This window comes from Erinaceus europaeus, chromosome 1 (genome assembly GCF_950295315.1).
Source record: "Erinaceus europaeus chromosome 1, mEriEur2.1, whole genome shotgun sequence".
Classification (NCBI taxonomy): Eukaryota; Metazoa; Chordata; class Mammalia; order Eulipotyphla; family Erinaceidae; genus Erinaceus; species Erinaceus europaeus.
In genome coordinates, this window is record NC_080162.1 from 3,582,191 (window position 1) to 3,604,703 (window position 22,513).

General features: G+C 40.8%; 1 protein-coding gene across 4 annotated transcripts in view; it reads right to left on the reverse strand.

Annotated features, from left to right (window-relative positions):
* A1CF (APOBEC1 complementation factor) overlaps positions 1-15,666 on the reverse strand; it is a 92,766-nt gene extending 77,100 nt beyond the window's left edge. For 2 of the 4 annotated variants that reach the window (XM_007520752.3, XM_007520750.3), the window contains exon 1: positions 15,581-15,666. The gene's annotated coding sequence lies outside the window, so the exon portion shown is untranslated. The remainder of the gene's footprint in view (positions 1-15,580) is intronic. The other 2 variants (XM_060188611.1, XM_060188590.1) reach the window with 1 other exon arrangement.
* Between the last annotated feature and the right edge of the window lie 6,847 nt (positions 15,667-22,513).

The window sequence follows — 22,513 nt, forward strand, 5'->3', positions numbered from 1 at the left end:
CAAAAACCTTAACTAAGTGATCATATTCATGAAAGTCTCTGCCTTTCTTTTGTCTAGCATCTACCTTACTATCTATCTATCCATCCATCCATCTATCTATCTATCTATCTATCTATCTATCTATCTATCTATCTATCTACCTATCTATCATCTATCTACCTATCTGTTTATCTATCTATCTATCATATATTGGGATTATTAGCAAAGTCATGATGTATTTTTCTGTTTATACAAAAATGCATCATGACTTTGCCAACAACCTAATAACTTACAGCAAGTTGAACAATGACACCACCAAAATTATTTATGTTTGTTTACTAGTGCATTGGAATTGCAGTGGGAATACTGTTTCTGTTTCTCTGGAGAACCTTCTGACTAATGTACACACATTAGTTATCTTCCTAATACTTATAAGACCAGTTATTAGAGTTTACATTCATTGGATACTGTAATTTGTCAACTATATACAGCTATGCTATTGTTGTATCTTCATGCAATCATGATATCCAACTCTTCTCACTGTCCCAAAGAAACAAGTAGGAAGAGTTTGGAGAATTTAACAGGGTTTAACCTAGTAAGAATAGAATTTGTTTGCATTATGTTTAATTTGTGAGCAGACTTCTGTATCAGTGATCTAAGCACGGGGTACAATGTAGACAAACTCAAGTGTAAAGCAGGTGCTTACTCAGTGATACCAGAACCGATTCTTTAATTGAAAGGTCACAGATTGTGATAATGAGTTTTAAGAACTATCTTTCACTCATTAGTAGTTAAGTGTCCTCATCTCTTTTTTTTTTCTTACTGAGGTTTTTTTATTTTGAACTTTGCTGATATTTATAGTTTCCGCAGATCAACTTGGAAAATTTAAGATTAAAATTTATTTCTCACCAATACTGCCAAACATTAACTAACAGAATACATTTGTTCTTTTAGTGAACCATACCACATCCCACTTTGAAAAGTTCTGTAATAGTGATCCTAAGGCAACCTGGCATGGCAATGAACATTTTACATTTTCCTGAAGATATGATTGAGTTGTCAGAAAATCTATGACATATTTTTCTGTGCAAAAATGTATCATAACTTTTCTCACAACCCAATATGTAAATTCTGATTTATGCTAACATAAATGAAATGGCATAATCTGCCCTTGCTAAATTCTTGACTACTCATTTCCGATCAGCCACTGCATCTTGATAGTTTACCCTTTTTGGTTTTTGATATCCACTGCCATTAACTACCATCTAACAATCGTTAATTCATACCTAGTTATTGTCTTCATTCAAGCTCTAATTTAATACAAACAGTGGAATCAATTTCTCAACTCTGTATATTTTGCTATGACAGTCTCCTATTAAAATTTAATGTCTGTTCATTTTTTAATCAAGTACTGGCATATTTTCTGTTTTATGAACTCTCCAACTTGGTTCTCTATACAACTTATAGTGTATACCTTTTCTCTATTCAGACAAATCTTCACGCTAGTTAGAAATTAGGAAAACAAGTGAGAAGAAAGGGTTTCATGGTTTAGAGGTGTAAGAAAAAGCATAGATGGTGTGAGGTTGAGTATGTGGAAAATGTTGAAGAAAAGCTGATAGGAGAGACTGGGAAGGAGCTGGGGCAGCAACAGGTAATTTGGTTAATGAGGCAACAATTAAATCAATATTAGTCTGACGCAATGCTCTGGTCTTATGTTGAGGTCACTGGGGTCAGAATGGAATCGTTCTAACAAGACACTTCTGAGTTTTGTTGAGAGCATATTAGAGGCAGAAAGACTAGTCTAGTGAAAAACAGGAAATAAAAAGCATATCAGAACTATAATAATGGGGGTAAAGAAAGTGAATCTTACAGATTCCCTGAAACTACACACAGATTTTTAGTTCATGTCTTTAACACTAGGCCGAGCTCTTAGTAGGCACTTGATGGGTGTTTGTTGAACTGGGTGGAAATTTCATATGACCCCTCTGAATATTCCAGACTTTGCTCTTGTTCCTTTTGTTTGCTAGTTTCATAATAGATACGCTTATCCTAGGTTCTAGAATATGCAGTTACAGCTGTGTGTTGCTCATTATTGATTCATCAACATAACTGTGTCCTAGGAAAATGGTAGCATAAATTCAGACTAAGTTAGACTTGAATGTTGGCATTTCATCACTTCAGAAGTTTGCAGAAATGTTGGGTTACTTAATAAGATGATAGTTATGTCAACTGACAATTGAAAATACTGGTGTCTAGCTCAGAGATTTACAGTGACGCTGAGAAAGTATGCAACCCAGAAGTTAGCACATGACACTCACTATTTTTTCTTAACTACCCTCCCCCTTTCCATGTCTTTTCAGTTTTGACTCTTTTATCCCACAAATCGCATTATGTATCTTTAATATGCATGAAACCATGTCAGATCATACAATTAAAATTTTTGCTTTGTTTTTCATGAACTCATAATTTATCAAGCAAATAGCATTTGTTTTCTTTCTTTAATTCAATTTTATTATTATTTTTTAATTTTTATTTATAAAAAGGAAACACTGTGGAGTAGGACACCAAACTAAAAACCCTGTGGTGAGGGTGAGGATAAGGGTGAGGGTGAGGTGAGGTGAGGATGAGGTGAGGGTGAGGGTGAGGTGAGGTGAGGATGAGGTGAAGGTGAGGTGAGGTGAAGGTGAGGTGAGGTGAGGTTGAGTTTGAGGTGAGGTTGAGGGTGAGGGTGAAGTTAGGGTGAGGGTGAGTTTAGGGTGAGGGTGAGGTGAGGTGAGGTGAGGGTGATGGTGAGGTGAGGTGAGGTGAGGTGAGGTGAGGTGAGGTGAGGGTGAGGTGAGGTGAGGTGAGGTGAGGGTGAGGTGAGGTGAGGGTGAGGTGAGGTGAGGTGAGGTGAGGTGAGGGTGAGGTGAGGGTGAGGTAAGGTGAGGGTGAGGTGAGGTGAGGATGAGGTGAGGTGAGGTGAGGTTGAGGTGAGGTTGAGGGTGAGGGTGAAGTTAGGGTGAGGGTGAGTTTAGGGTGAGGTCGAGGTGAGGGTGAGGTGAGGGTGAGGGTGATGGTGAGGTGAGGGTGAGGGTGATGGTGAGGTGAGGGTGAGGTGAGGTGAGGGTGAGGTGAGGTGAGGTGAGGGTGAGGTGAGGTGAGGTGAGGGTGAGGTGAGGGTGAGGTGAGGGTGAGGTAAGGTGAGGGTGAGGTGAGGTGAGGTGAGGATGAGGTGAGGTGAGGTTGAGGTTGAGGTGAGGTTGAGGGTGAGGGTGAAGTTAGGGTGAGGGTGAGTTTAGGGTGAGGGTGAGGTGAGGTGAAGGTGAGGTGAGGGTGAGGTTGAGGTGAGGGTGAGGTTGAGGTGAGGTTGAGGTGAGAGTGAGGTGAGGGTGAGGTGAGGTGAGGTTGAGGTGAGGTTGAGGGTGAGGGTGATGTTAGGGTGAGGGTGAGTTTAGGGTGAGGTGAGGTGAGGATGAGGTGAGGGTGATGGTGAGGTGAGGTGAGGTGAGGGTGAGGTGAGGTGAGGGTGAGGTGATGGTGAGGGTGAGGTTGAGGTGAGGTTGAGGTGAGGGTGAGGTGAGGGTGAGGTTGAGGTGAGGGTGAGGTTGAGGTGAGGTTGAGGTGAGAGTGAGGTGAGGGTGAGGTGAGGGTAAGGTGAGGGTGAGGTGAGGGTGAGGTGAGGTGAGGTTGAGGTGAGGTGAGGTTGAGGTTGAGGTGAGGTTAAGGGTGAGGGTGAGTTTAGGGTGAGGGTGAGGTGACAGTGAGGGTGAGGGTGAGGTAAGGGTGAGGGTGAGGTAAGGGTGAGGTGAGGGTGATGGTGAGGTGAGGGTGATGGTGAGGTGAGGTGAGGTGAGGTGAGGGTGAGGTGATGGTGAGGGTGAGGTTGAGGTGAGGTTGAGGTGAGGTGAGGTGAGGGTGAGGTAAGGTGAGGGTGAGGGTGAGGTAAGGGTGAGGTGAGGGTGAGGTTGAGGTGAGGTTGAGGTGAGGTGAGGTTGAGGTTGAGGTGAGGGTAAGGTGAGGGTGAGGTGAGGGTGAGGTGAGGTGAGGTTGAGGTGAGGTGAGGTTGAGGTTGAGGTTGAGGTGAGGTTAAGGGTGAGGGTGAGTTTAGGGTGAGGGTGAAGTGACAGTGAGGGTGAGGGTGAGGGTGAGGTGATGGTGAGGGTGAGGTGAGAGTGAGGTAAGGTGAGGTGAGGGTGAGGGTGAGGTAAGGTGATGGTGAGGTGAGGGTGATGGTGAGGTGAGGTGAGGTGAGGTGAGGGTGAGGTGATGGTGAGGGTGAGGTTGAGGTGAGGTTGAGGTGAGAGTGAGGTGAGTGTGAGGTGAGGGTAAGGTGAGGGTGAGGTGAGGGTGAGGTGAGGTGAGGTGAGGTGAGGTAAGGTGAGGTTGATGTGAGGTGAGGCTGAGGTTGAGGTGAGGTTAAGGGTGAGGGTGAGTTTTGGGTGAGGGTGAGGTGACAGTGAGGGTGAGGGTGAGGGTGGATATTCGCTTCCCAGGGCATCAGCGAGTAGGGGTGGGGTGGATGAGTGGGATGGGACTTAGTCTTTTGGTGGTGGGAATGGTGTTTATGCACACTCCTATTAATTTGTGGTCATATAAATCACATTTTAATTGATATGAGAGGGGAAAATTGATTGTATGTCTCAAGCTTTTACAGCACAGACTGAGTCTTTTTAATGCATAGGCTGAGTCTTTGATATGTTGACTCTCTGAAAAGCATAGACCAGGGAGAACAGAAGCAACTGGTGGCACAGCTATATACAAATAATGTCAAAGGACATAAATTATGGTGATGTTGGGTATTATACAGCAAATCCTAACAAAGGGATTTTTCAAAGTTAACCCAATTACCAAATAATGTGATTATAACAATAACTATTTATTGTCTTCTTGAACTCTAAGACAGCAGGAACCTCACATTTCCACTATATGGCCTATATTTCCCCCAGTCATGGAACCTTAGGGTGGGGTGCACTTTCCTGCATGCTTCTCTCAATTCATACCAAACAATATTGCATCCACCAATCCCAACCTAATCAATGCAACGAATACCACCTCAGCATGCATCACTTCAGACTGTGTCCAGAGACTTCAGGCATGGAATGTCAGCCCTTCAGCTTCATTACTCGAGTGAGAGCTTTCCTTTCATAGGATTCTCTAATTCCATTCCAGGAGGTTCACTTCCTAACAAAGTCCCAAAACCTAGATATAGACCAGGTCCCCTGAGATAGAGCAGATGTTCACACGTATCCATAAACTAGGACAAAATATATACCTGAAAGCAAAAATACACAATATCCAGTTCCTAATGAAATAGAGTCTACTTAGACTTAGATACCCTCCTCATCTACTTGCTATTACTTCTCGAACTCACTCCAAAGCTAACCTTAGCAAAGCAAGGACTGCAAAAGTTGAATAAGGGCAAGACACTGGCATACTTCAATGATGACTCTTTAGTCACTATCAGGCCACCCCATCAGCTGGGGCCCTAATCGGGGAGTCCTGAGATTCCCAAACAGACATGATGGGCCTAGACCTCAAATAAATCCCTCTCTCCATTGTTACCAGTCATCTCTATCAGGAACAATAAAAAAGACCCTTTTGTGGGCCCCCATAGGACCTTGCCCTCAACTCGGATCAACAACGGTAGAGAATGTTTCATCCTCCGAAGGGAGGCTGGATAACATACTCTATGTTACACTTAAGGAAGATGGGTCCTGATATTGGAGCAGCCTGGAATGTTCCTACTCATGACCACAGAATGTGAGCTCAGATCTACAGGGATGCAGAGGTCACACAGGCTCCTAAGCTGAATATGGGCACCAGACCAAATCAAATCAATGGGGTTTACAGTCAACAATATTTATACTCCTTCCCCATATTAAGGAGCTACTCTCTTCCCTGATCCAGCTTTCTGTCCCTTTTCCAGCCATGACATCACCTCCCCAGACAATAACTTGGATCCACCTGCATATCAGATTTCAGGCTCAGAGAAAATAAAAAAACTAGTATTGCTATAGGCCCTTTGAAATATAACAAAAATATGCCTACTAGCTATCTACAAAATGGAGGACCCCCTCCCCAACACTTCATCTGCACTATTCCAGCCTTTAGGTCCATGATTGGTCAACAATTTGTTTGGCTTTGTATGATTGGTAAACAATTTGTTTGGCTTTGTATGTTAACTTTCTTTTCAGCCTCCAGGTTCCATGATGCTGACCAGACTTCCTTGGACAGACGACCCTATCCCACCAATGGGTCCTGGAACTCCGCTTTCCCAGAGCCCTGCCCCACTAGGGAAAGAGAGAGACAGGCTGGGAGTGTGGATCCACCTGTCAACGCCCATGTTCAGCAGGGAAGCAATTACAGAAGCCAGACCTTCCACCTTCTGCACCCACAATGACCCTGGGTCCATACTCCCAGAGGGATAAAGAATAGGAAAGCTGTCAGGGGAGGGGATGGGATACGGAGTTCTGGTGGTGAGAATTGTGTGGAGTTGTACCACCCTTATCCTATGTTTTTTTGCCAGTGTTTTCTTTTTATAAAAATGATAATAAAAACAACTTAATCATCCCAAGTAAAGAAAGAGATGACTATGCTGCTTAGTAGAAAACCCTTAAGACTCAGAACACCTAAACTCAGAATAACTTGCTCTAACAACTTTGACCTATTTTTATCTATTTGAAAATTGTTTAACTTCTGTGAACCTCTTTCCTCTTCTGTAAAACCATTAATAGTAATAATCCCTTTCTCGGAACTACTTCAATCTAAATGAGCACTAGTTCCTCATCTCTTGCTTGGCTGTTCTCATGCCCATTTCAGCTTCTCCTTAATGATTTTCTCTTCTGATTCTGTGGACAAGTTTATGCAGGGGACTTACTTCTACTTTGAGTGGGTTAGATAATTTTATCCTTACCAATAACCAGTTTAGTGCTTCACACTCTTTATTAGTGGCTTAGAGTACTGATAAGTTTATGTTGTCACTATGAAAAATAACAGAGCCTAAAAGGCATGTGCGCTGGTGGGAGTACCCACATTTCTTTGGTGCTTCTCTGCAAATGAACCAGGTTTCATTGAAGGCCATAAGAGCCCTTCACTGTGGTAGGATCAGAATATATTCTGCTTCTAGAGCCTTCTAATGAACAATATAATCACTTATTTCTTCTTTTCCATGTCAATGAACCAGTACATTGGGCTTTAAAATCACTGAAATTAGGCTGGGGAGATAAGGTTCAATTCCCAGCACCACCATCAGCCAGAGTTGAGCAATGCTCTGGTATTTCTCTCTCTCTCTGTGTGTGTGTTTGTATCGTTCTCTCTGTTACCTTTATCTCATTTAAATATGTAAATAGGGAGTCGGGCTGTAGTGCAGCGGGTTAAGCGCAGGTGGCGCAAAGCACAAGGACCGGCATAAGGATCCCGGTTCAAACCCCGGCTCCCCACCTGCAGGGGAGTCGCTTCACAGGCGGTGAAGCAGGTCTGCAGGTGTCTATCTTTCTCTCCTCCTCTCTGTCTTCCCCTCCTCTCTCCATTTCTCTCTGTCCTATCCAACAACGACAACAACAATAATAACTACAACAATAAAACAACAAGGGCAACAAAAGGGAATAAATAAATAAAATAAAAATAAATAAATAAATATGTAAATAAATTTAAAATTAAAAAAGAATTGTTGAAATCTTTAAAGTTTTGAAATATTCAATTATTATTTTTATGTAGATATTTGAAATTTTGACTAAGTTTGAAAGGCAAGTCAGCCTAAGAATTTCTAGACACATTGTCTCACTCTCTTAAAACAGGTTCAGGGGGCCATAGGATGGCATCGGAATTTCACTATGTAGCTAACCATGTTAGTGCTCCTGGATTAAGTTCCTACTCAATACTAAAGTATAGACACGAAACAACTTGTATCAGTGAGATACAATTTGTGAGAATGTCGTTAATGAGAAATCAAAATTATTTAATACATTAAAAGTGAATTCATAGGACTTGGGGGGTAGCGTAGCGGGTTAAGCACACGTAGCACAAAGCACAAGGACCGGTTAGGATCCCAGTTCAAGCCCCCGGCTCCCCACCTGCAGGGGAGTTGCTTCACAGGTGGTGAAGGAAGTCTGCAGCTGTCTGTCTCTCTTCCTCTCTATCTCCCCCTTCTCTCTCAATTTCTCTCTGTTTCTATCCAATAACAAATAAATAAAAGAAAAAGAAAAGTGAATTCATCTTTACAGATGTAATACGTGCCATTCAGACACTTCACTGTCTTCTGGTTACTCACAGCAACCCCACTGCTGTCTGTCTCTGGCCTCCCTGCTATTAACAGCTATTTGTCCTGTGCAGTATTCTCTGCAGACTTGACCAGGCCAGCAGGGAAGAGAGCATGATGGTTATGCAAAAGGACTCTCACACGTGACACTCTGAGATGCCAAGATTCACACACCACCACAAACCAGAGCTGAGCAATGCTCTGGAAAAAAAGACTTTACTAGGCTGGTTAACCTATATGCTAAGTGATTTTAGGCTAAAGATACTCCTGCATGTTAACAGCTCAAAGTATCCTTATCACTCACACTCTGTTCCAACTAGTTTGTATTTTAACAAGATTTTTTTTTCTAGAAACACAGTTTTATTATCAGAAACGAGTAACTCTATTGAGACAGGAGCTGCTATTTTAGGGCATGAAGCTATCAATTTAAAGCTCTAAATTAGGTCAGTCTAAATATGGGACTCCCTTGGTGTCTCCAGACCTAGCAGCCTGATTACCATGCCTCTGGGGAACAGTGGGAGCCCTCCAGGTAACTGCTGTTTGTCCCCTTCAGAATTTGGGTGTAGGACAGTCAAGTCATTCAGGACAGTTTGTTTTCTGGAGTTATCTTCTCTGTGTTGTGTCTTACCCTTCACACATGTCCTCTTGTGATTTTTGTCTGGCAGGCTCTCAAAGTCACACAGTGGGCTTCCTTCTACTGATCACTGACTGTGTCATGTGTTGGGTCTGGGTATTGCAAGAGTAGATGGGATTCTGAGTGAAGAGAGTATTTCTCTGACCTGTGTTTGTCCTGTCAATCTGATGTTCACGATTGCTATAAAATCAAGGAATTAAGGAGTTGTACAATGGAAAGTGCTTGCAATATTGTGAATCTATCCTTGGGAACCACATTCAGTTTCTTTCTGTCAAAGGATTGCAGTCTCCTTTGAGTTCCAAGACTCAAAACTCCTTCACGTTCCATGGAGACTGTTTTCACGAGAGTGGTGGTCAAGCTTAATGTGTGTTCGCTTCTGCTTGGATCCAATCACGTAATGTGTGACCTGGAGCAGATTTCCCCAATACCCTAAGACTTATTTACTGGGAAAAGGTACTGCAGTAGCACCTGTTTTCAGATTCCATAAGACTTAAGTTGTTTTTTATGAGCCTGGCATAGCACACGAGTTAAAGACAGATGGAGGAGTTGGTATCTGCTATCATAATTAGGTGATATTTCTAACTGACTGGCATCAATGCCTGAGCCATGAAGCACAGTCAGTAATCTTCAAGAAAGTACTTTAAAGAGAAGTTCTAAAACGCTCATCTAGCCATTCAAACATTTCCCCCTTTTATAATAATCATTTTGTGATTTCTGAGTTCCACTACAAATGTGCAGAGATTAGAGGGATAAGTACACCAGTAAGCCAATTCACTTCATTCAGAAATCCCCAACTGAAAAGAGAATCTCTATAAGAAACTCTGATAGGACAACTCAGTAGCAAAGAACTCAAATATGTTAATAGAAATAAAAAACAAGACGGTCAAGGGGTGGGATGGTGGCGTAGCCAGTGTAGGGCAGGCATTACCGTAGGACCTAGGTTTGAGTTTCTGCTCTCCACTTGCAAGGGAGGATCTTTCCAAGTGGTGAGGCAATGCTGCACTGCAGGGTCTCTCTTTCTTTCTTCCTCTCTTTCTAACCCTCTCCCCTCAATTTTTCTCTTTCCTATCATATAAAAAAGGAAGAGGAAAAAATACAAAAAAAAAAACCAAACACCACTCACAACTGTTTACTGGGAAGAATGGAGTTGTCCTGCAGGTACTAAGCTCCAGCAATGACTTCAGTGTGGTGGTAATAAAAAGAAAAGAAAACAAACAAACAAAAAATTAAGGGTCAGGTGGTAACTCTCCCAGTAGAGAGAGACACATATGTGCAAGGACCCGGCTTCATGCCCTCCTCCTCCTGCAGGGGGTGTGGGGAGAGCTCCACAAATGGTGAAGCAGGGCTGCAGGTGCCTCTCCTTCTCTCTCCGAGCCCCCCTACCTCTTGCTAAGCCTCACCTCTATCCTTCAAACTAAAAACCACTAGGAAAGCTGGAATCGTGCAAGCCCCCTGCCCTAGCAATAACCCTTTTGGAAAAAAAAAGACAAAAAGAGATGACAAATGATTGCATTTATATATCATAACCCACCAGGTCCTTGCTAGTCTTTCAGGACATACAGAACCCCTTCTCTCATACTGCTAGTTACAGCATCTTCTGGCTTACGCCTTCTGTGGAGACATTTACTTGTGGGATTTATGGGGTTGGGTCTCCTTCCACTCCATCTGTGACTCTTGTGTTTTGTCTTCATGCACTCATCTTGTCTCGACTTCACCAGTAGATCGGTTAATGTCCAGCATAGCAGTTGTAGACTCACTAAATAATCATTAGTAGGCTGTTCAACTTTCCATGAAAGTATATTTCCATGGACCAGTTTTTAAAATTCAGAGTGAAAAAAATATCACTCAATTCCTTGGATGGTATGTGGTACACTCAATGGACAATGAAGAAAATTTCCATTCAAAGTCTTAATCAGGCGAGAGAGCCAGCATGGTGGGTATGCAAAGACTTTCATGCCTGAGGCTCTGAGGTCTCAGGTTGAGTCCTCAGCATCGCAAGTCAGAGCTGAGAAATGCTCAGGACCTGGGGCTGGGTGGCGGTGCACCTGGCTGAACACACAGGTTATACACAGCCCCCACCCGCAGGGGGGAAGCTTTAGGACTGGTGAAGCAGGGCTGCAGGTGTTTCTCTGTTTCTCTGCCTCTCTATCACCCCCCTCCTTTTGGATTTCTGTCTGTCTCTATCCAATAAATCAATAAATAAGTAAAAGAAATAATGTAAACACATGTTTAAAAAAAGAAACACTTTGGTCTTTATGTGCTTTTCTCTGTATCTCTTTCTCTCATAAAAAAATTATTTAAACAATCTAAATTGGTCTCTGTGAAATATTTGTAAGCTGGAGAATTCTGTGGAAAAAAAAGGATCATTGTAACGAGGTTTGCTTTGTAAAGTTAGTGTTCCTTAGCCTATCCGAGCACTCCCAAACAGTGATGATATTGTAACAGTTGGAAGAGAGAAGATAGTGAATGTCAGCAAAGGTGAAATCTTATGGATTGCAGACAAATTTGCTCACTAAATCATTTCTCCTGGAAAATTATCACATGCTAACTATTTTTAGTGATATTTTATTACTAGGTGTTTTTTTTTTTCTTTAATTTTTGCCTCCAGGGTTATTGCTGGGACTCGGTGCCTGCACTACAAATCCACTGTTCCTGGAGGCCTTTTTTTCTCATTTTGTTGCCCTTGTTGTAGCTGTTGGATAGAGAGAAGTGGAGTGAGGAGGGGAAGACAGAGAGGGGGAGAGAAAGGTAGGCCCATGCAGACCTGCTTCACCGCCTGCAGGTGGGGAGCTGGGGGCTCCAACAGGGATCCTCCTGCAGGCCCTTGCACTTTGAGCCAAGTGAGCTTAACCTGTTGTGCAACCGCCCAGCCTCACCAGGTTTTTTTGTTTGTTTGTTTTTGTAAACAATGGTTTGAAAAACTTAAGATTTTAGATATGGAGTCTAGCATGTTTGTGTGAGTGTATGTAGGTGTCTAACTCACTACTCACGTGCTAATTTCTTACAGTCTCAATATTGACCGGGAGAGGATACAATTTACATTGCTAGGCATGTTAGTGTTTCCTTAGCCTTTATTTTTACTTCCTTCTTAATATTACGAAGAAATAAGCCTTACCGGAATAAGCAAATTGGGAAAGATTTTCCATATGATTTTGTTGTTGTTGTTGTTATTTACATACACACTTTTCACATACATATTCAATTAAAAGGAGGGGGAAAAAAACACCTAGTTTGTGCATCTTTTAAAATGCCAAGTTCCTTTGCTCTGGATATCAGTATATTTTAATCAAAGCAATAATTCCCACAAAAGAGATTTCATGTTTGGATTCATCGAAAACATTTCACAGAAACTCTTATCACACTCAAATACTTTTTAGAGCTGATAATGAAATAACAAGCCGGCTCTTGTGACTCCATTCGCAGTCGGCAAGCCTGTGTCACTAATATCTGCTTGGCTTTTACAATACCAGGCAAGGGGGATCAGGGACTCAGGTGGCTGATAGAAAACATTAAATACAAGGGGGTCGGGCGGTGGCATGGCTGGTTAAGCGCAGGTGGCGCAAAGCGCAAGGACCAGACTAAGGATCCTGGTCCGTGCCCCCAGCTCCCCACCTGCAGGGGAGTCGCTTCACAGGTGGTGAAGCAGGTCTGCAGGTGTCTGTCTTTCTCTCCCCCTCTCTGTCTTCCCCTCCTCTCTCCATTTCTCTCTGTCCTATCCAACAACAATGACATCAATAACCACAACAATGTTAAACAACAAGGGCAGCAAAAGGGAAAATAAATATTTTAAAAATTTTTTTAAAAAAGAAAACATTAATACAGCAGTGCTTCTTCTCTTCCAGATACTTTTCCCCCGGGGTAGGGGAGGGGAGGAGGAGGTTTGGACTGTTAGAACCGCACTTTAGAGAGACCTGGTGACTGTGTCCATGAATTAGATAAAATGGTGTTTGTCCTCTGTGGATCAATACTGTCTTGTTTGAACTTACTGAGTCAGAGACACATAAGGTAATGAAAACAATTGTGCAATAGTACCCAGCGTCCTAGTCAGCTTTTTTTTTTTCCAGGGATGGCAATGTTTTAAAAGACAGTGATGGAAACAGATTTTTACATCAACTGATTGTATGGCGAAATGGCACATAGCATGAAAGGGCCTCATCAGTGTCAGTTAAAAAAGAAAGATATTGGTTTTCAACTAAGTTGCTTTCTTGAGCTACATTCTCTAAGATACAAGCATACTATGTGCATGTTTAGAAGAGAAACAATATTTTGTCTCAGAAAAAGAATGATAGGTGTTTGTGACTATGACAGGTGTTAAAACATAGTTATGTGTATTTCAAGTGTCTATTAGTATTGCTCTGACAGCAAAGAACACAGGAGTAATCTGGGATGCTTTAGGAAGCCTCTGAAAGCCATTTCATATAGGGAAAAGGTAAGAGAAAAAAAACTCAAGAGTTTTGTTGAGTCTTTATTATGTACCAGAAACCACATTTGACTATTTTTCCTATATTATCTTATTTAATCATTACTAAATTCTTTGGAGAAAAGATTTTATTCTTGTTTCACAACTGAGGGATCCAAGATTCCGGAAAGTTAAATAGTATACTCAAAGTACAAACCTACATAGTTTTGGAGTTAAGCATTGCACTCCAGATCTATCAGGACAAAAGTTCATTCTTTTCTCTCTCTCTCTCTCTTTTTTTGTAATTAATTTAGAAGCCTGTAAAATATGCAAGGCCCCGTTTGATAAATCGTAGCTAGACTGTATCATCCCTTAGTTATTTTCAACCATGATGGTTTAAATTGATCTGGTTGTTAAGTGCTGGGCATAGTTCTGAATGCCTTGACCCTTCTTCGTCTGGGCTCAGAAGAACATCATTTCTCTGAGAGCTGTAGGTAGATGATGCTACAGATGTCTGTTTAAACCTTCTCCACTCACATAGGTCATCACCATGAATGAACATATTTACACACAGAGTAACTCCCCAGCCTTGTGTCTACACTGTAATGGTTCTATGAGTCAGACCATCTGCCTGGGGAATCTGGCACTGCCAAGTGGGTGACTGAGTTTCTTGGGTAAATTATCTGTTCCTAAATGTTCTCATGTGTTCAAAGTTATAGGACACTTAGCTTACAGAGCTGTCCTAAGAATGATGTGAGACAAAACAAATGCAAAGAAACTAAATTCAACTGTGAATACAGATACAGTACTTAAGAAATATTTGTTTTTGTTATTCCTCAGAACACACATGGATTAACAAAACCTGCTTGGACTTATCTAACTAGTGTTTCCTCAACTTATTTCACAAGAGTCATATTTTTGACCCATGTTTCTTCATGTGTGATTAATGTTGTGTAGGGAGAGCTGATGTTTCAAATGACACCAAATCCATTTTGTCTTATCCCTAATGAAATTAATAATTAAATTATCAATGTTTCATACCTGTCACATCATTAATTATGCCTGCCCACCTCCACTATGTTCTTGTTCTTACTACCTTTCCTTTGTTCTCATACTTGGTCAATAATAATTGGAAACAGTAAAAATATGAAATTATATAAAATGGACAATGTAAACATTATACCAGAAAAATATGACTCAAATATGAACCCGCAATTCATCTATTACCAGTCCTCAGCCACGGAGAAACTCAGCACTCTGACAAGTGACTTCACTTTCATTGCCAGTCTGTTCTCCTGTTTCTTGTTTGTAACCACATATTACAAAACCTATTCTAAAGAAAAAAATCTGTTCTAGACTCCATCAACATATCTTGATGCATCTAGATTATCATCACACTGTGCTTGTCAATAAGTTTTGCATACTGTTAATGCATAAATAACACTGCATTTTTACCCTGATGAAGATATGCAGTACACATCCAAAAGGTCTGCAGGACATAAAGATGTCCGATTGAGCACCCATGCTATTTGGGTCTTATTTGTTCATCATGGAAAGTATCTATTTCAATTAGAGGGTTCAAGATTGGTGGTAGGAATGACATATTCTTGGCAAGTGCCTGCTTTCTTTCTTTTTTATTTTTAGGTAAAATATTATATTCTGCTTGTCATCATCCTTGTTTGGAGTGACCATTATGATCACATGAAAATAGAGCTACTGTAGCAGTTGTCTAGGTCATCCTGAACTGAAGAGTTCTAATCATTAGCCATCCCAAGTTTGAGTTCTAACACACTTGAAGCCAGTCATTTTCCATGTCTAGATTTGTTGTCTTTTTTACTAGAATGTAAAGTGAATCTTAAGACGCTCCTTCAGTTTGTAGTATAACAACAGAGTTAAAGTCTAACGTATAAGAACTCAGAATACAGAAAACTAAGAATCTGCTAGTGATGATAAGATTATGTTGTTAATTATGTTGTTAATTACATTTTTCTATTTCCACGGCTCCTAGGACTGGAATATAGCATGACGTCCCCTGCTGTTTATCTGTTGCTGAATAAGCATTGAAGAAATAGCAACTATATTCTGAAAATTACATTTTTAAACCTCAGAGATTGTCTAAATCAATGACTGAAAGAGAGTTAGCATCTTAGTTTGAGATTACATGATCCCCAACTATGTATTCTTTTGTTTTCAGATAGTTTCATGAGTATAGTGAGTAAAAATCCCCCGTTTCAAGCGCTGTGACAGAAGAGGGTAAAAACTGTCTCACTGATTCACACTGCACAGTTTCCCAGAGCTGAAATAGAAAATCAAAAAGCATGGTTCGTACCTGAATGATTTCAGAGATCCCACCCGGAAAAGGTTTCCTTGATTATGGTGAATTCAACATGTCACTCTGCTTATGCCCTAATCATCATATCAAACTCCAAAGGTTCAGTGGCTTAGGTTTGGTTTACAATTCCTGAGAGTTAAACTTTAACTCACCTTGTCTCTTGCATCCATGTAGCCCTTTGACCAGATAATTGGGTCACTACAGTCCAGATGATCTGCAAAACTACTGTTGTTGTTTATTTATAAATCAAAATAAATTTTGTGTGGTGGTAAAATATTAATATAAAATGAATGTTATTTGGAAACAAATTTAGAGATATATTTTTAAATATAATCCACTGCAGTTTGGGAAACATGATTTTTTCTCCTTCTTCTTCTCCTTCTTCTTTTTTCCAAAAAAGCATTTCTGACATTTCTATAGCCCATGGAGTAAAGCAGGATTTCAGGTCAAGTGTGTAGATAAAGACTGGCATGCAGAAATAAAATACACAAAGCCTTTCTATAACCAAGTGAATTGAGTCAGATCATGTGGAGAGCCAGATCAAGTGTCTCTTTTTTTACAAATTGTTTATTCAGATTTTAAGAGGGGTCCATCATTGTGAATGCAGAATAATGCACTACATACAGGGGCTCTGTATTCCGTGCTCAAAATCTCAGTGGTCACTGTCTTTCTTGGGGAGTAAGTTTTGGCAAAGATAGAGAATCTACATGCTAAAGTCTCTAGTAAGAACTCCAGTTTGTATAGAGCACTCCTAAGGGCAACCAAACCTACTTTCTTTGGCCTCCAGGGTTGTCACTGGGACTCGATGCCTGCACTATGAATCCACTGCTCCTGGAGGCCATTTTCCCCCCCATTTTGTTGCCCTTCTTATTGTTACTGCTGTTGTTGTTGTTGTTGCCAGACAGGACAGAGAGAAATGGAGAGAGGAGGAGAAGACAGAGAGAGGGAGAGAAAGAGAGACACCTGCAGGCCTGCTTCCCGGCCTGTGAAGCCACTCCCCTGCAGGTGGGGTGTCTGGGGCCCGAACTGGGATCCTTACGCCTGTCCTTGTGCTTCATGCCATGTGCACTTAACCCGCTGCGCCACCACCCGGCTCCTCAAACCGACTTTTAAAATATAATTTGCAGGGCCAAGTGGTGGCACCCCTGGTGAAATGCTCCGTTACAGTGAGCAAGGAGCTGCGTTCAAGACCCTGGTCTCCAACTGCATGGGGGAAGCAGGGCTGCAGGTATCTTTCTATCTCTCTCCCTCTCTATCTCCTCCTTCCCTCTCAGTTCCACTCTGTCTTTATCCAATAATAAATATATATAGATATATATATATATAATTTTATTTATTTAAGAAAGGAGACATCAACAAAACCATAGATCATCTGCAATAAATATATATTTTTTAAAAGTCACAACACAGCAGCCGGGAGGTAGCATAGTGGGTTAAGGACACGTGGCACAAAGCACAAGGACCGGCTCAGCCCCCGGCTCCCCACCTGCAGGGGAGTCGCTTCACAGGTGGTGAAGCAGGTCTGCAGGTGTCTGTCTTTCTCTCCCCCTCTCTGTCTTCCCCTCCTCTCTCCATTTCTCTCTGTCCTATCCAACAATGACGACAGCAATAACCACAGCAATAACTACAACAACAATAAAAACCAACAAGGGCAACAAAAGGGAAAATAAATAAATAAATATTTTTTTAAAAAAGTCACAACACTATTGTCCTAATTTTGAATAAAGGTTTACAGAACCGTGCCCCCCAAACTAAAATCAGAGGACACAGCCACTTGGCCTCCATTCTAGCAAGTAGAATCGCATTATTTTTAGGAACCAGCTGCTAATGAGAGCTCCTTACCTCTAGCCATGCACAGAACGAACAGCAAGCTCAAAATATAGACATTGAGGAAGAACAGTCAAGGGAATGCACCCATGAATATTTGAAAACATCCTATCAGAATGCCAGCCCTGTTTTACAGTTTTTAGTTCTCAGACTTGAAAATGCCTTAATTTACCTCAGCTTCCCCCAAAGCAGCACATGACAAGACTGAAGAAAAAATTGTTAAGCCCTGAAACTGCGTTGTCCCGGGAGTGAGACCTGCAGAAGAGTTTATGACTTACAGCTCACATCCTTCCCCAGCCTTGCCACCTCCCTCACTCCCATCAAGGGGAGCTGGGACCAAGCTGTGTAACTGGTTTTCCTGGTGAAAGCTCAGTCTGGGTTTGTGTGGCTCTCAAAAGGAAGGGAAATTCTTATCTTGAGTTTTCCTGAACTTAAAAAGAATTTTCTAAGGTTATCTGTTTTGGAAGGATTTCCTTTGTTTTGTGTGGTAGATACCAGGATATTAAGAAACGGAGATAAAGGAAAGCCAGGCTTTTTAGGCATCTGGAGGAAAAGGCAAAACACATAGACAAGAATAAATTACTAGTTATACAAATATTATTCTTATCTGATGGGTCCTGGCATTCAACAAAGCAGGAGTATTTTCATCTAAATCAGTGTGTTTGGAAATAAGACAAAACATCCCTAAAACAGAACCATTCAGGTAGGACATTCATAGATTGTTCGTAAGAACCAATGGCCATGATGAAAATTTCTTGCTTTTTTAGCTTTCAAAACAATATTTGGTTGCATTGAAAAGAATAAAGCCTTAGGGATAAAAATGAAAGTAAAGCTGCACTGTTTTTTTTTTTTTTTTTTTTTTTTGAGGGTTATTTAGGAGGACATTCTGTAGTTTTGGGGCAAAGAAGAACCAACTGATATGATAAAAGTAAATTCATGGCCTTGATCTCATCATTCTAATCAAGGGAGCAAATTGTACCCAAGATGGCAAGATTTGCTTTTACTTTGTAAAAATAAGCCAGGTTTAGCTCTGCTAGTCTTTCATTCACTTAGAAGAGACAAGCTGATTATAAAAATTTCATACAACAAAACAAACATAGCTGGTTTAAATAGGCTCTGACAACTTCCATTTTCTTTTTCATTTGTTTGTTTTATGGTTATTGAGAAACTACTATGTCCTAGGCATTGTGTGAGGTGCATATTTATTGAAAATTAGAGTTGGATCTATTAGTAAGCAATTAGGTCAATAAAACGAGTTGTTCCCAACATAATAAAAACCAGAATAAAGTGGGAAAACTAAGTGAGTTGCCTCTGGAAAGTCTGATTAGTATTCATAAAGCCTTTGCTTCAGTTACACTGTGTGTGTGTGTGTTTACTACATATGATATGACTTATTATTGCTGTGTAGTATAATTTTAAAGCTTGTAAAAGATTGTGATTCCGTAAGAATCCAGTATTTTGCAAAACACTGTCATGCTGAGTGAGTACTCCTCCCAGTCAGTGAGGTAATAGTAATAGTGATCACTATTGGAGAGCAAAATCATAGGATACTAAACAGCATAAAAGACAGGGACAATCAACTCAGACTGGGAAGGAGGTGAGAAGAGCCTTCTAGCACTTCAGTTATTTTCTCTGAAATCTGGGGGTACATTTGTGTGGAAAGGTAGTCATTCTAGTAGGAGAAAATGTGTCCTGCAGATGTCCTGCGTTTAGCAAATTCGAATCACTAATAGGCCAGCTCCAAGAAGAGTCATGGAGAAGGAGGAAGTTAGCTGCAGAGGCACATGCTAAGGTGCTGCATATTTTCAGTATTTCCTGAGGTAATGGGAAGTCAAGGAATGTTTTTGCAAAGGTGATGTGCATGCTCTATTTGTATATATATTCTGGGAATAGAGTTGGGAAAAATTGTCATGGGATCATATTGCCTATCTCTGTTCTTTATTTAAAATAAAAATATGGGGTGGGGGAGATAATATAATGGTTATGCAAGAAACTTAAATTACCCAAGACTCTCAAGTCCTAGGTTCAGTTTCCAGTGCCAGTGTAAGGCTGAGCTATGCAGTGTTCTGGTCTTTAAAAGTGTGTGTGTGTGTGTGTGTGTGTGTGTGTGTGTGTGTGTGTGTGTGTGTGTGTGTGTGTCAAGTGGGAGTTAAACAGTATCTAGCAGAGAGATCACTTAGAAGAGGTGCAAGTGATAGAGATTCAGATTAGAGTGGTGTGTTTGGATGTAGAATTAATGGAAGAAGTTGGCACAATGGACTTTGATTACATCCCTAAGTACTTATGAAATGGTAACTCACCAGTTATTCTCACATACAAAAAAAATCTGTTTTCACATGCTTAGTTTTTCATATCTTGTTCCTTTAAAATTACAAATCGTATTTACATTAAGCTGACCAATATTAGGTTTCAGGAGGGACGCCAGATACTGTTTCAGTATCTTTATATCCTTCAAGGACCAGTTGCAATAAACCTGGTTAGTACACATCATCATAGTTACACAGGTATTACTCTCCTCCTTCTTTCTAAAATTATTTATTATTATTGGATGAAGACAGAGGGAAATTGAGAGAGGAGACGGAGAGAGAGATAGACAGAGAGAGAGACAGAGAGAGAGAGACACCTGCAACCTTATTTTACCAGTTGTGAAGACTTTCCCCTGCAGGTGGGGGCCAGGGACTTGAACCTGGATCTTATGCAATGTCATGTGTGCATTTAATCAGATGTGCCACAGGTATTAATTTTCTTATGAGAATTTTCAAGATTAAATCTTTTAGCAACTTTCAGATATACAAATTCTATCACCAAAGAGTATATGACATAACCTTGGCTTGTATTATAATTAATTTTTATTGTTACTAAATTTTGTCATATAATTGAGATCTTTCTTACAGTATTTGCCTTGGAGGTGGGCAACTTAATATAATGTCTCTGCTAGGTTTGTTCACTTGTCACAGGTGGCAAGATTTCCTTCATTTGCATGGCTGAATAATTGAGTCTGTAAATGTAAACATATACATGTGTGTTTATGTGTGCTCACCTATGTTTTCTTATTTTATTTTTTGTTATCAGGCAGACTGATCTAGGCTTTTTCAGATAGATGGACAGAGTAAAGGAAAGAAAGAAAGAAAGAAGGAAGGAAGGAAGGAAGGAAGAAAGGAAGGAAGGAAGGAAGGAAGGAAGGAAGGAAGGAAGGAAGGAAGGAAGGAAACACAAGGGAGTTGGGTAGTTGCACAGCGGGTTAAGCGCACATGGCGCAAAGCACAAGGACCTACATAAGGATCCTGGTTCGAGCCCCCAGCTCCCCACCTATAGGAAGAGGCGAGGGGCGCTGAGCAGGGTGTAGACACATTGGTGGTGACACGTTGGCACCACACAAGGGGTTGAGAGGTGAATCCCTAAGGGCTGTGCGGTCTTGTAAGCAACTTACGAATCTCACTAAAAATGTGAAAAGCAAACATTTATTTTAGGTAGTTGGTGGCTGAGCAGGGACATTGAAGTGTCCGAAGAAATAATTCTAAATGAAAAGATGATCTCAGACACACTCCAAAGAGTGAAATTCTTTCCCCTTGGGTGATTATACTATGTATGATCTAGGAACTGGTTGTTGGGTAGGTTAGTACTGATACTTATAAACTGTTTAATGTTCAGCTGATGTCTGTTTTTTGAATTTCTGTGTACTTACCTTTCAGAGGAAAATGCCCACTTCCCTTACCTACCTAACTGATTGTTGATAGGGTCAATTAAGTTAGTATATGTGAAAATTATTTCAGTAATAAAAGAGCAACATGGAAATATCTAGTGAAATAATTATAGAACAATTTAGATCTATATTCTCTAGTTATAATAACACAGCGGCAGAGGGTAGATAGCATAATGGTTATGCAAAAAGGCTCTATTACCTGAGGCTCCAAGGTCCCAGGTTCAATGCCCTGCACCACCATATGCCAGAGCTGAGCAGTGCTTTGGTAAATAAATTTAAAAAAGAAAAAATAATAATAACACAACGATTTAATTTCTGAAATAAAAGCTTTCAGGGCTTATGCCTGATCTACTGGAGATGGTGCCTTCCTTAATTTCAGGAATGCTGAAATATAGCAGGATTTGATTCATTGCATTAGAATCTATCTGTTGCCATAATGCTACAACCCAAGGTTTTCGATTTTTGAAAAGGTATTGATTTTGCAACTAGAGCCATCTAGTGTTGAACTGATTAAAACACATATGCACACATCTCTACTTCGTAAGAAGTTGTATTTGTTTCTTTTGAAAGATATTTTAAAGATCATATAGTGGTAGGGTTAAATGAGACTATCTAGTCTAATCCAAACCTAAAAGCCACTATAGCCAGTGCAGTGTGATTCTGGCCCTGAGCATGGGTTCAGTGGATCTGCTTTTCAATTCCTCTTCCTTCCTTTCACATACTGAGCTCATGCTCAGTGCTCTTGAAAGACAGAAACATGAACCTGACAAAAGAGATGCACATCTACACGGACCACAGCACTGTTTACTATAGCCAACATTCGGAAGGCCACGAGTCCAGTCGTCCTGGGTGAGTGGAAGAGGAAATTGGTCCTTAAGCATCATGAAATCCTACTCAGCCTCAAGAAAGAAACCGAAATGTTGTCTTTTGTGAGAAAATGAATTCAATTGAAGGCAATCATGTTTATAAGTCATGAGAAAATACTTACTGATCTCCTCATGTGGGGTTTCTGAGAGAGACAAAATGAAGAGAACCAACAAGCGGAGAAACGAATCCTTGACCTTTGCCCCGCAGACATGAGGCACTGAAGTGAGGAGAGGGAATGGGGTTGAGGCTGAATTTTCCCTGAGAGGGAGGGAGAGTTTTATCTTTTGGTGGTGCTTTGGAGAGATGAGAAAATGACAATACTGGTCTTGTAAAGAAAGCATTTCCCCACTAAAAACATTACTGAAATTAGAGCTGTAAATGTCTTGCTTAAAAACAAAATGAACTTAACCCAGAAACCTACTCTGAATTTTGAAAAAAAAAAAAAAAGCACAATTTTAGAAAATGAAATCCATTTACCAAATCTAGTTGTTAACCTTATCAATACTTCAGAACACTGTTAGGTCTTTGATTTG